The following is a 12,048-nucleotide window of genomic DNA, read 5'->3' as shown; positions in this document are numbered from 1 at the left end:
TGACCATCATACCCTTTAAACCTTTTATGTACCATTCAAATCAAATCGTCCCATGGAGTTATAAGACGATGATCGTCACATTAGCATGGATTGAAAAAGCGAATGAGGTCACGGTCATAGACATTTGTCATATTGCTAGATCAGGAAGTTGTTACAAAGTGTCGAAAATGAAGCAGAAGAAACTAATAGATGAGGAAGAAAAAAGGAAAAAAACTGGTAGAAGAGGAACAAATACCACAAAAAGAGTTAGAGAAGAAGAAGAAGAGTCGGGTGACTGACAAAGAGGCAACTGACATCCTCAAGCTCATTCAAAAGAATGAGTATAATATAGTGGAGTAGTTGAACAAGATGTCAGCTTAAATCAGTATCTTCGAACTCTTACTAAATTTAGAACAACACTGGGAAGTGCTACTTAAAGTTCTCAGTGGTGCACGTGTACCTGAGCTACCTCATCAGAAGAGTTGGAGAAAACGGTGGGACGAATCATGACCCCTAATCTGATCACCTTTATAGAAAACGAATTTATCAATGGAGGGTATGGTCACATTGAGCCATTCCACATCATTGTAATGTGTAAGGGCATGATGGTAGCAAGGGTATTGATCGACAATGACTCAATTTTAAATATTTGTCCTCTACAAACTTTGCTAGCTAAATGCAGATCTATCTCACATCAGGCTAACCAGAAGGATCGTCAAAGCTTTTGATAATAGGAAAACTGAGTCGTTAAGAGAACTGGATCTTCTTGTCACCATCAGATCATGCACATTTGAAGTAACATTTAACATCTTGGACATACCCTCGGCGATCCATATCCTTTTAATTAAGGACACCTTGGATCCATATTGCAGGGACAATTCCTTCTTCCTTACACCAACGGGTCAAATTCATCATAGGACAGAAGGTGATTTCTGTCCTCATAGAGAATCTCATACCAGTGGACTGTTTGCCGGATGTGCCTTATATCGATATGGAAATGACTAGAGACAAAGAGGGGTGGGTATCATTCCTTTCAGTTTACATATGTCAATCATATCCCAAGAGGAAAAGAAAAGACAAAGGCAAAGTTGTCAAAAACAAATTTGATGATCGGACGAGTAATGAAGAAGGCAGGGTATCGTCCAAAACAAGGGTTAGGATCGGAGGAAAAGGTAAGGCTACTTTGATCAATGCTCATAAACACACTCCCTACTTCAGTTTGGGATTCAGGCCTATGAAGAAGAATATCTCCAACAAGAATGATAAAAAGAGGGAGCTTCGACTCGCAAAAAGGCAAAATCAATAACCCAATGTATGGAACTTAGGTAAAGTACCACACATCAACATCAACTTTCCACGATTATTAAAAATACCAGATGATCTATCAGAGCCATCATCGACAAACTACACAGGAGAGTCAAGTGTTGTAAGTATTGAACCTATTCAAGCACAAAAAGACTCATTTGTTGAGTCCCCGCCTCCCTTCGTGGATGGCATGGACATTTTATTCAAAGGGGATTCCGAAGAGAGTCAAGGAGAAGAAGAGAGAGAGTCCGTCGAGGTGAAAGTCACAATATGCGAAGAAGAATTACCATTCCCTTTCAAGATCGATTGGAAGTTGATTGTAATTCCACCGACCTTTCAAGTGTTTATACCTGGCTCTGATAACAATCAACCGGAAATGATGGTCATATCTGAACCATCAAGGAAGCATCTCTCCCGACCTATGTACCCTATGGAGGAGAGAAATTTTTTCAAGAATTGGGAAGAATACCCAATCACTTATGAGGCCGCGATGGGGTCCATAATCCTTATGGCCTAAAAAAAATGTCATTAGCAGAATCTCACTTGCCCGAAGAACATAATGAGCTATCGTCCTTGGAGCAAAATTGTTTTGGGAGCTCACCTTCATCGCTAATGAATTTGCATGATTTTTCTTTATCTTGTTTCAAGAATATAAATAGTCCACAAAATCCAAAAAAATAAAAAAAACCTTACAAAATTCAAAAAAAATCAAATATTTTTAAAATTTCAAAAAAATCAGAAATCTTCAAAATACAAAGGATTTTCAAATAATTGCCTCAACTAAATGAACCTTGTGATAGAACAGAGTATGAAATAGATGAATACGACTTCGACCTCAAACTCGACTTTGATCTTATGGGGATTGAAGAAGAGTCAGAGGAGGGTTGAATATCCTCCAAAAGAAATCAAAGAACTCATGGAATGTCACGAGAAGGGTTTTCAACCAAATATAGAGGATACAAACTCAGTGAACCTAATCATCGAAGATGACCCACTAATCGTCAAGATCGGAACACTATTGGCGACTGAACAGAAAGAAGAGATGACAAAGTTCTTACAATAGTACTAATATGTCTTTGCATACTCCTGCCAAGATATGCCCGGTTTAGACATAGATTTGGTCATCTACAAGTTACCTATCACACCAGGAAGCAAGCCAATCAAGTAGAAATTACAAAGATTGAAACTAAAATGGACATTTAAATTCAAGGATAAAGTAATGAAGTAATTTCCAACAGGATTTCTTGTGGTATCCACTTACCCCGAATGGCTCGTTAACGTCGTTCATGTACCAAAGAAAGATGGAAATGTACGTATGTGTGTAAACTATCGAGATCTGAACAAGACCAGTCCTAAGGACGACTTTACATTACACACATCGACATTCTGGTCGATAATACAACTGGGCATGGTATGTTCTCATTCATAGACGACTTCTCGGGATATAATTAGATAAAAATGGCAGAAGAAGACTAAGAGAAGATTGCATTCATCATACCTTGGGACACCTTTCACTATAAAGTCATACCATTCGACCTTAAAAACGCCGGTACAACTTATCAGCGAGCCATGACTGCATTATTCCACAACATGATTCACAAAGAGATAAAAGTATACATGGACGACATGATAGCTAAATCGAATCTCGATGAGGACCATCTTATGAATTTGAAGAAACTGTTTGATCGATTAAGGAAGTACAATCTAAGGCTTAATTTAGTAAAGTGTGTATTTGGGGCAACGTTAGGAAAGCTGTTAGGTTCATTATCAGTAGAAGAGGCATTGAAATCGATCTAGCTAAAACAAAATACATTATAAGTATGGAGCTGCCCAAATCAGAGAAAGAGATCAGGGGATTCCTAGGGAAAATTTAATACATTAGTCGGTTCATCGCACAACTCACACCGATCTATGAGCCAATATTCAAACTCTAAAGAAGAATGAACCGAAATAATGCAATAAAGACTGTCAAGAAGCTTTCAACAAGATCAAGAAATATTTGTTTAATCCACCAGTCCTGGTTCCTCTTACACCAGGTCGACCTCTATTGATGAATCTCTCTGTACAAAAAAAACTCCATGTGATATGTATTGGGGTAGCATGATGAAATTGATCGAAAAGAGCGAGCCATCGAGAAAACGTGTTATGCTCTCGTCTGGGTATCACAACAGCTACGTTACTACTTGCTCAGTTATTCGACCATGCTCATTGCTCGGATGGACCCTTTGAAGTATCTCTTTGAGAAGTCGGCACTAACGAGACGCACCGCAAAATGGTAAGTATTATTATTTGAGTTCGACATCACCTATATCACTCAAAAAATCATTAAAAGACAAACCATTACTAACCACTTAGTAGAGTACCCTCCACCCGACTATGAGTCACTGAAGATAAATTTTCTTCATGAAGCCATTTTGTTTGCTGAAACTGAAGACGACAATGTAGACAAAAACTCAAACTGGAAAATATATTTTGATGGAGTAGTAAATCAAAAGGGAAACAAAATAAGGGCAGTCCTGGTCAAGCTAGATGAAACTTATATTCCCATTGTAATCAAACTAAGGTTTCAATGTTCCAACAACGAAACCGAGTATGAAGCATGCATTGTGAGGTTGAAAGCAACAATCGACCTCGAAATAAATGTATTTAGAGACTCGAGTATGGTAGTCTACAAACAACGAGAGAATAAAAAACTCGAGAGCAGAAGCTAATTCGTTATCATGAGTACCTCGAGGATCTAAGCTCAAACTTCATCCGAATCTCATTCATTTATATGTCAAGGGCTAAAAACCAGTTTGCAGACGTATTGGCCACTCTGGCTTTAATGATCAACATCTCCAAAGACACCATTGTCGACCCTCTTGAGATTGGTATTCAAGATGAACCAGCATATTATTTGCTTGTAGAAGTTGAAAAACCCAAGGAGAAAGCATGGTATACAAACATCAAGGCATTTTTGGAAGATTGAACTTTCCCACCGGATGCCACAATGAATGACCGAAAGACTATCCAACGATTGACAGGACAATTCTTCTTGAGTAACGGTGTCTTGTACAAAAAATCACACCACGAGGTCCTCCTCAGGTGTGTAACAACAGTAAAAGCTCAATGTCTGATCGAAACTGTACATGGTGGAGTCTGTGGACCTCATATGAATGGACATATGCTCGCAAAGAAGATAATGAGAATGGATTACTACTGGATAACTATGGAGAGTGACGGATACCAGCATGTTCGAAAATGTCATTTGTGTCAAATCTACGCCAACAAGATCAAAGCGCCACCCTCAGAATTGCACAACATGACTTTTCCCTAACCCTTCTCACTCTAGGGCATGGACATCATCAAATAGATCAATCCTCAAACTTTTAATAGGCATCGTTTCATCTTGGTTGCCATCAATTATTTTACAAAATGGGTAGAAGTCACATCCTATTCCAATGTCATAAAGGCCAACGTCTTGAAATTTGTGAAGAACATCATATGTTGGTATGGCCTCCCAAGCGGGATAATGACTAATAACGCCAAGAATCTCAAGAACAAAAACTTGACCAAAATGTGTAAGGATTTTCAGATCACCCATCATAACTCAGTCATTTATAGACCAAAGATGAACAGAGCAATCGAAGCCACCAACAAAAATATCAAGAAGATTATCGAGAAAATAGCTGTCACTTACAAAGATTGGTACGAGATGTTACCATTCGCTCTGCAAGCTTATCAAACGTCTACTAGGGCAACGCCTTATTCACTGGTCTATGGAATGGAAACAGTCCTGATTTTTGATATCGAGATTCCCTCCCTTCAGATTTTAAAAGAAATTGAATTGGATGAGGCAGGATGGGTCCAAGCCCGGTTCGATCAGTTAAATTTAATAAAAGAGAAACGTCTTTCAGCAAACTGACATGGTTAAACTTATCAACAGAGAATAACATGAGCTTATAACAAGAAGGTTCGACCTCGAGAATTTATACCAGGAAACCTAGTCTTGAAAAAGATTTTATCGATACAAGAAGACGCAAGAAGAAAGTTTCTACCGAATTATGCGGGGCCATTCATCATCCAAAAGGTACTGTCCTTAATAGCACTAATCCTCACAGAAATGGACGGGGAAGTCTTTTCACAACTGATCAATGCCGACACCATCAATAAATATTACGCATAAAGTCATATCTTGACATGAAGAGAGACCATGTTTTTACTACTTGAACAATCATCTACCCTTAGTTAACCTTGTTTGAGCCATCATGTTCATTTCTTAACTTAAGACCGGGGCAAGTCACCATTATCGAGAAAAGCAACAAAAAATGTCTAAAGTCAAAAGAAAATAACAAAGTATACTCCTACCCCGCATGAGGATAAACTATGAACAACAAAAAATATAAAATATAAAAAAAAATGTCAAAAAATCCCTAATGTTTGATCTCAAGCTCGACCAAAATCTCCCGTCTAAACAAGCTCGGACATGGATCATATTTTCAAAACAAAAATAGACAAATCCCGTTTTCATTGCATCCCTTGATAAATCTAGATTCGGTCTTTTTTATCCCTTTGCAACCTTAGCCTAAGCCTACATTTCGTTCTATTTAAAGTCCTCTCGGATCAGGGAATGATTCAAGACAACTTAGTATCGATGGAAGCATGTCATGGAAAATAACATTAAGGTATAATTGATTTTGCTACTCAATTCGGATTTCTAGCAGCTGAAGTCGTTGAAGGACCAGAGAAGGGAGGTCAGGTCGAATATTTGAAAAAAAGAACAACTCAAAATGTAGAGTCATTGACCTCGAAGCTCAACTTGAGTCACCACACATGAAAAATTGTCGAAGGAACTCAATAGGGAAATCCATATCTGTTCTTAAGAAAGAACGCCACTAGAAGAGTAGAGTGTTCGATCTCACACCTCAACTTGATTCACCAAACCACGAGGGGCATAAAGAAACCGAGAAGATATTCAAGGTGAAAACTTATAAAGTGAGCATATAACTAAATGGGAATAATGAAAACCTGTAAGGGCGATATGAGTAAAAAAATCAGTCTATTGCACGATCAAAACCACAGGCACGATGAAAACCCGAAAAGGGTGTCGATGAGAAAAAACGTAGAAACTAGGTCTGGTGAAAATCGTAACTGGCGCCAAGGACAAAAATGAGAATAAAAAAATAAAAAATAAATAAATAGCTCCTTACCGCAAGAGTATAAACTATGAACAACAAAAATCTTGGAGTCCTCAATGTTCTGACAAATACAGCGAAGATAACTTAATCAAAATTCTTAACCTCGAGGACGACTCTAAAGATGCTAAGGATTAGTTGACACTTGCATCATTGACATTTGGCAAAAACACAACGATCGTTAAAGTTCAAAGTTGTCAAACATTAGTTTGTCACGGATTATTCAACAAAGGCAATCTTTCAAAATCTAAAACAAAAAAGAAATGCATCATCAAAATTATTATTTTTGTCTGTGACGAAAAATCTAAGACTTTCTCAAAACTAAGAGTTTTCAAAAGAAGTAGATATATCTAAGGCCACTACGTAAAAAACCTATTTTTTCATTTCATTCATTTCAAACAGTACTACATGGCTCTTCTTGAAAGCAAAGTACAAAAGAGGACAACGAAGAAAGAATTACTCAAACATTTCATGAGAAGTATAACAAGCATCGAGTCTATCCTTTAAGGCTTTGATCTAAGCAGCCTGGTCAAGATGATTCTCTCCGCATCCAAAGCGTAACGACTAACCAAATACTCAACTATCATATTAGCATACATCCTCGAAGCAAGCCTTTCCCGCAAATCAGTGACCTTTGACTTCAATCGAGTTACCTGGGCTTGTAGCTCTTTCTCGAAACGAAGTCAAATCGCTTAAAGCCTTTTATTCGACACCCGTAACTCTTCCAACCTATCTCGATGGTTGAAAAAACGAATGGATAAATACTTCACCTCAACGGGAGGTACCACGCCGACACATGTAGCAATCTGCCTCTTTAGCCAAAATACATAATCAGGAAAGGAATGGCCAGGGAAAATGGGACGATCGAAAATAACCACACTACGCCAAGTCTTTTCCAAACAATCCCATAACTACTAGGAAGAAGGAGAATGAGTAAAGGGCCTGACCAACTCATCAAAATCTCCATGTATCACTATGCCATGTTCCGCCCCAAACTATTTCAAAACTCGAAGCGGGATATAAAGGGTAGCACCTCATAAACCAATCAACACGATAAAGTGGCTCTGATGAAAAGAAATCACAGGAGATGTAGAAGGCTAAAAGGGCCCCACTCAACGTACATTTGCCTCAGATAAGCTCTTCAAGCTGTTGAACCAACCTATTTTACCACTAGCAAAAATGGGAAGTTCTCTCTTGTTCATCAAGACAACCAAATCAGCATGAACGTTAAACGGACGGCTAATCGCTATGGTAGAGGACATGTGATCAAGAAAACAAAGTTGCAAAAGAAAAAAAAAGTCAAACAAATGATATCTTGTGAAATGATTGCTAAAATAAAATAAAATCAAGACTTTACCTGTAAAAGAGGAGCACAACCATTATACACATGCTCCCTCCCACTCAAGCAAGTCGAGAAAAATAAGTAAGTCTCCCCAAGAAGCATAGGAGCAAGCCTTGAGCCTTTTCGAAATTGGTTCATTACCACAAGTGTCAACACATTGAAACGTGATAAAGAGGTCTCATCTTCGAGCCATTGGAACAAGGACTTAGAAATCTTGAGAAATAGAGAGCTCCCATCCAAGCTCTCCAATTTGTGCTTAGGAACCTCTAAGAAATTTGACACCTCTTTCCTATAACTCTCTCATAAGGGCGAAAACACCACCCTTTTCGAATAACGGAGTCCAAGCATGCGTTCAAATTCTTCAACTGTCGAGGTCATTTCTATCTTTCCAAATTTAAGCAAGTTAAGCTTGAGGATCCAAAATCCCATGAGAGCCTCAATTAGGTCCCATCTAACCCCAAACATCCCTAAAGAAAGTGTGAAACCTAGATTATTTGAGTCGCATCTAATTTTTTCTTCATGTGCCAAAAAAGCTAGCCATTGAGTCAAAAATAACATACCTTTTGAGATTTGGAAGATTAGAAATTGCATAATTCCAAGAGTTGGGGAAGAGTTTGAATCCATGAGATCTTTGTTGACCTGAGTTTTGGAGCGTTTTGTGGGCTCCATGGTTGACCTAGGTAGAGGATAAAACAAAATTTGCGAACAGTAGACCTAACAGTGCAATGTGTTAAGTAAAGACTACTGGGCTGTACATAATGTATGGACTGACCATTATTTGTACAGTCCGACTTTTAAGCACGGACTCAATAAATCATAACCAGTCCGTGCATTATGCACATACCAAAATGTTTGCCAGCATTAAAGCTAGCCCATGCATCCCCACATTCATTAATACACCATTATTCTTTAATACACCTCATTCAATAAGACACCTCCACACTCATTAATGCACCCCATCAACCCATTGGTCCTAACCACAATAGTCACTAGACCCCGACTCACGAGCATGGGTCTTGCTTTCGGACCCCAACAATCTATTATGATGAACCATAAATGATTAAGGCACGTGAGAAAGCGAACAACAAAATAAGAACATGTGCTAAAAGTCAAATATCATAACATGTGCAAATAGGTACAAATGATCATAACACAAGTTAAGTACATATATACCATTAGTAAAAGTCAAATGACTATAAAAATATCTACAAATGTCAAAACATGTCCTAATGAAATCTATGATCATCTGAACTAGGGGCAGGGGCGTTCGGTGCAAAAGAGTCGATGCCAAAAAGATCTGCATCACCCATACCAGAGAAAAATGAACCGATACTAGAGGAAGAGGGCAGGCCACGCAACTTAATTCGCCACTCAGAATCAGCAACAAAGTACTCCCGATCTAGTGTTGCATCCTCATCGATCGTCAGAGCAAAAGTATCAGTCGCAAGGGCACAGGGTCCGACAGAGGCTTGAAAAGCAATAATGATAAAATACAATCTATACATAAAGCTTCAAAAGAATATGACTGAAATTGAATCTGATACCTATGGAGGAGCACGTGGACGAGCAGAGGTACTTTCTTCATCACGACGATGATAATAATCTTGAAAAATTCACAGATGGTGAAGTAATGATTAGACTGAGAAAGACATAATCAAAGGAACTAGAGAAAGTAACAAGTGCTATACCATCTCGGCCTACATCTGGGACTTTCGCATGGCCATCTCCGTCTAAAGGACAAGTATATGCTTAGCCTAGTTTCGAATGATTGTCGCCTGGGACTCTACCTCTACTCGGGCAACCACCTACCCTCCCTCCATCTCCAGGTACCAAGCCGTTTGTGCCTCGATCACGTCATAACCCTCACGGAGGCGACGAAGATCATTAGCTTGTCAAATAAATCAAAGTGTAAAAGAGCATCTAGAAAATAAGATTGGGTCAAACAGACAGAAAGGAGTAAGGAGTTACCGTATCCTCATATTCTCTAATCAAGATGACTTCGATCTCGGTGACCCTGGCTTGAACTAGCATACGGGGCATCAAGCAACCACTCGAGGCCTTTTAAAACCATCGGATATTGTCACTCTCAACAGATAGCTCATACACCAATATGTTACCAACTTGAGCCAAATAAGCATTGACAGTCATGTCTATTGTAGGTAGGACAAAAGGAGCAACCAAGATACGTAAGGATCGATCATGTTGAAAAAATAATTGCTCCTCAAGATAGTACATGTAGGAGACACGGCCAATGAAGCACAGATAGATCGTCTGGTGTAGATTTTGACGGAAAGCAACTCAAACCTCTCAACGCTCCTGGACTGAATGGGGAAGGTCTAGGAAAGTAACAAAAAAAATCTACAAAACAAGATGATCAGAACATGATATATGCGGGAGGATGAACAAAACGACAAAAGAAGCGAGATACCTCTCGCAAGCGACATCAATTGAAGTGAGCTCTGGCGCTACGGGAATTGCTATTGACTCTCCAATAATCCCGAGTCGCCCAAAAGGCATCAAGAGGGAACCCTCATCTGGGTGGTGCATCGTCGGAAGATAATATGGAAAGTGTATATGGACGAAGAGTTGAAGTAGAAGAAAAACTAAAATCAGAAAACTGCAAGTCAAAGATGGGCAAACTCATAAGAGAAGATAAAGGGGAAGTCACCTTGATGAACAGCCAAAAGTATCTGGCAGAGACTCCAACTCCGCGAGAGGATGTGATACCCTCAACCACTCGATCTAAGCTACCAAGAATGGTGCCATAAATGAAACTCCCCTCATCAAAGTCAACGACTCGCTCGATGTCCCGAAGGAAGGAAATGAATATAGAAAATACCGTGGAGTCATCCTCCAAAAAGAAACAGCTCCCCAGTATGCATGAGAATGTGATGCGAAAGACAACAACAAAGTCGACATCCTCCCTCCAAACCGTGAGACCACACTGTCCCAGAAAGCCCCATAAGTAACTTATGCTGAGGCGACCCAACTTGCCAACAGAGCCCACAGGGATATAAGGGGTCCCTAGTATACAACCTCCTCTAAGAGAAGATGTAGCTGAAGTGCCTCTCCCTCCATCACCAACCTTGTGATCGCCACAAAATCGGATAGACGAATGCCAATCTCGACCTCTAGCATGTGGAAAGAATGTGTAATTGGAAACCAACGCTCCATCATGGTGATAAATATTAATCGATTAGCCCAAAAGTAGAAAATCCTCACGAAAGTAGTTGGAAGGGTAAGGAGTCGGCTTGTTCATCCTCACGAGCATAAAAATGTGACCACTCAACCCAGTCAACAACGACGCATTTACAACCCATTCTTGGACATGGGTTGAAATCTCAGCCCTAGTAACCTCTACAACCCTCTCCTTACCCACATCATTGTCTCGGTCAATCCCACATCCTCCACCACATCATCCACCAGTGGCTCTCCCAACCACAACAGGCCTTCCTCTAGTTGATCGTCTAGAAACAGTACAACGTCGAGAAGCCCTGACCTCCACCTCTCCCTTATAAGAAGACTCATCAATAGAAGAAGCCCTACCACTTTACTTTTACACATGTCATTCCCCTACTCACCCTCCCAAAAGTGTTTTTGTTCTTTCACGTCTATTTACCAAGAAACCAAATACCAAAAAATGCTTTTAGGATTTCTTCACAAATTCCACCTTTATCCTTATATAACTGAAAAAAAAAATAATAACCAAAATCTCATGTTCCATTATCTTTATTTTTAGGATTGGACCATTTTATCCCCAAAAGTTCTCAAAAAACTCTATAAATTATCCCATTTCCTAAGAGCAATTCATGCTCTTAAGCCCCCATCTCAACCTCAAACAATACCAAAATCCCTACTCACTTCTCTAACTTTCCCTCAAGTCAATTTTCAACTTAAGAACTCCCACCCATCTCTCAACCTTCAACCAATAAATTCCCTCATCTCTAACCATCTAACCTCAATCAAAGGACTCAACTCTCAAGGTCACCTCAAGACTCAAGTTCATCCAAAAACACCAAGGGACAAGGTGGGTTAAATTAAGTTTATTCTAATTAGCATTCACACTTTCTACTTCTAACCTTCTATTTTTTATGTTTTTAGCAATCCTTTAAGATGTTATGCATACCTTCTCCTACCTCTAATAGGTTGGACTTAGGTTCGACCGGGAGTCGAAACATTTTTTTCCTTATCATATATCTCATGCATCATATTATACACAATGCACCCACTCACATATGCTTGGTAATA

This window comes from Akebia trifoliata, unplaced genomic scaffold, assembly GCF_017979445.1.
Source record: "Akebia trifoliata isolate Shusen 1 unplaced genomic scaffold, ASM1797944v1 Contig00353, whole genome shotgun sequence".
Taxonomy (NCBI): Eukaryota; Viridiplantae; Streptophyta; class Magnoliopsida; order Ranunculales; family Lardizabalaceae; genus Akebia; species Akebia trifoliata.
The sequence above is the reverse complement of the archived record's forward strand: the minus strand, read 5'-3'. Positions refer to the sequence as shown.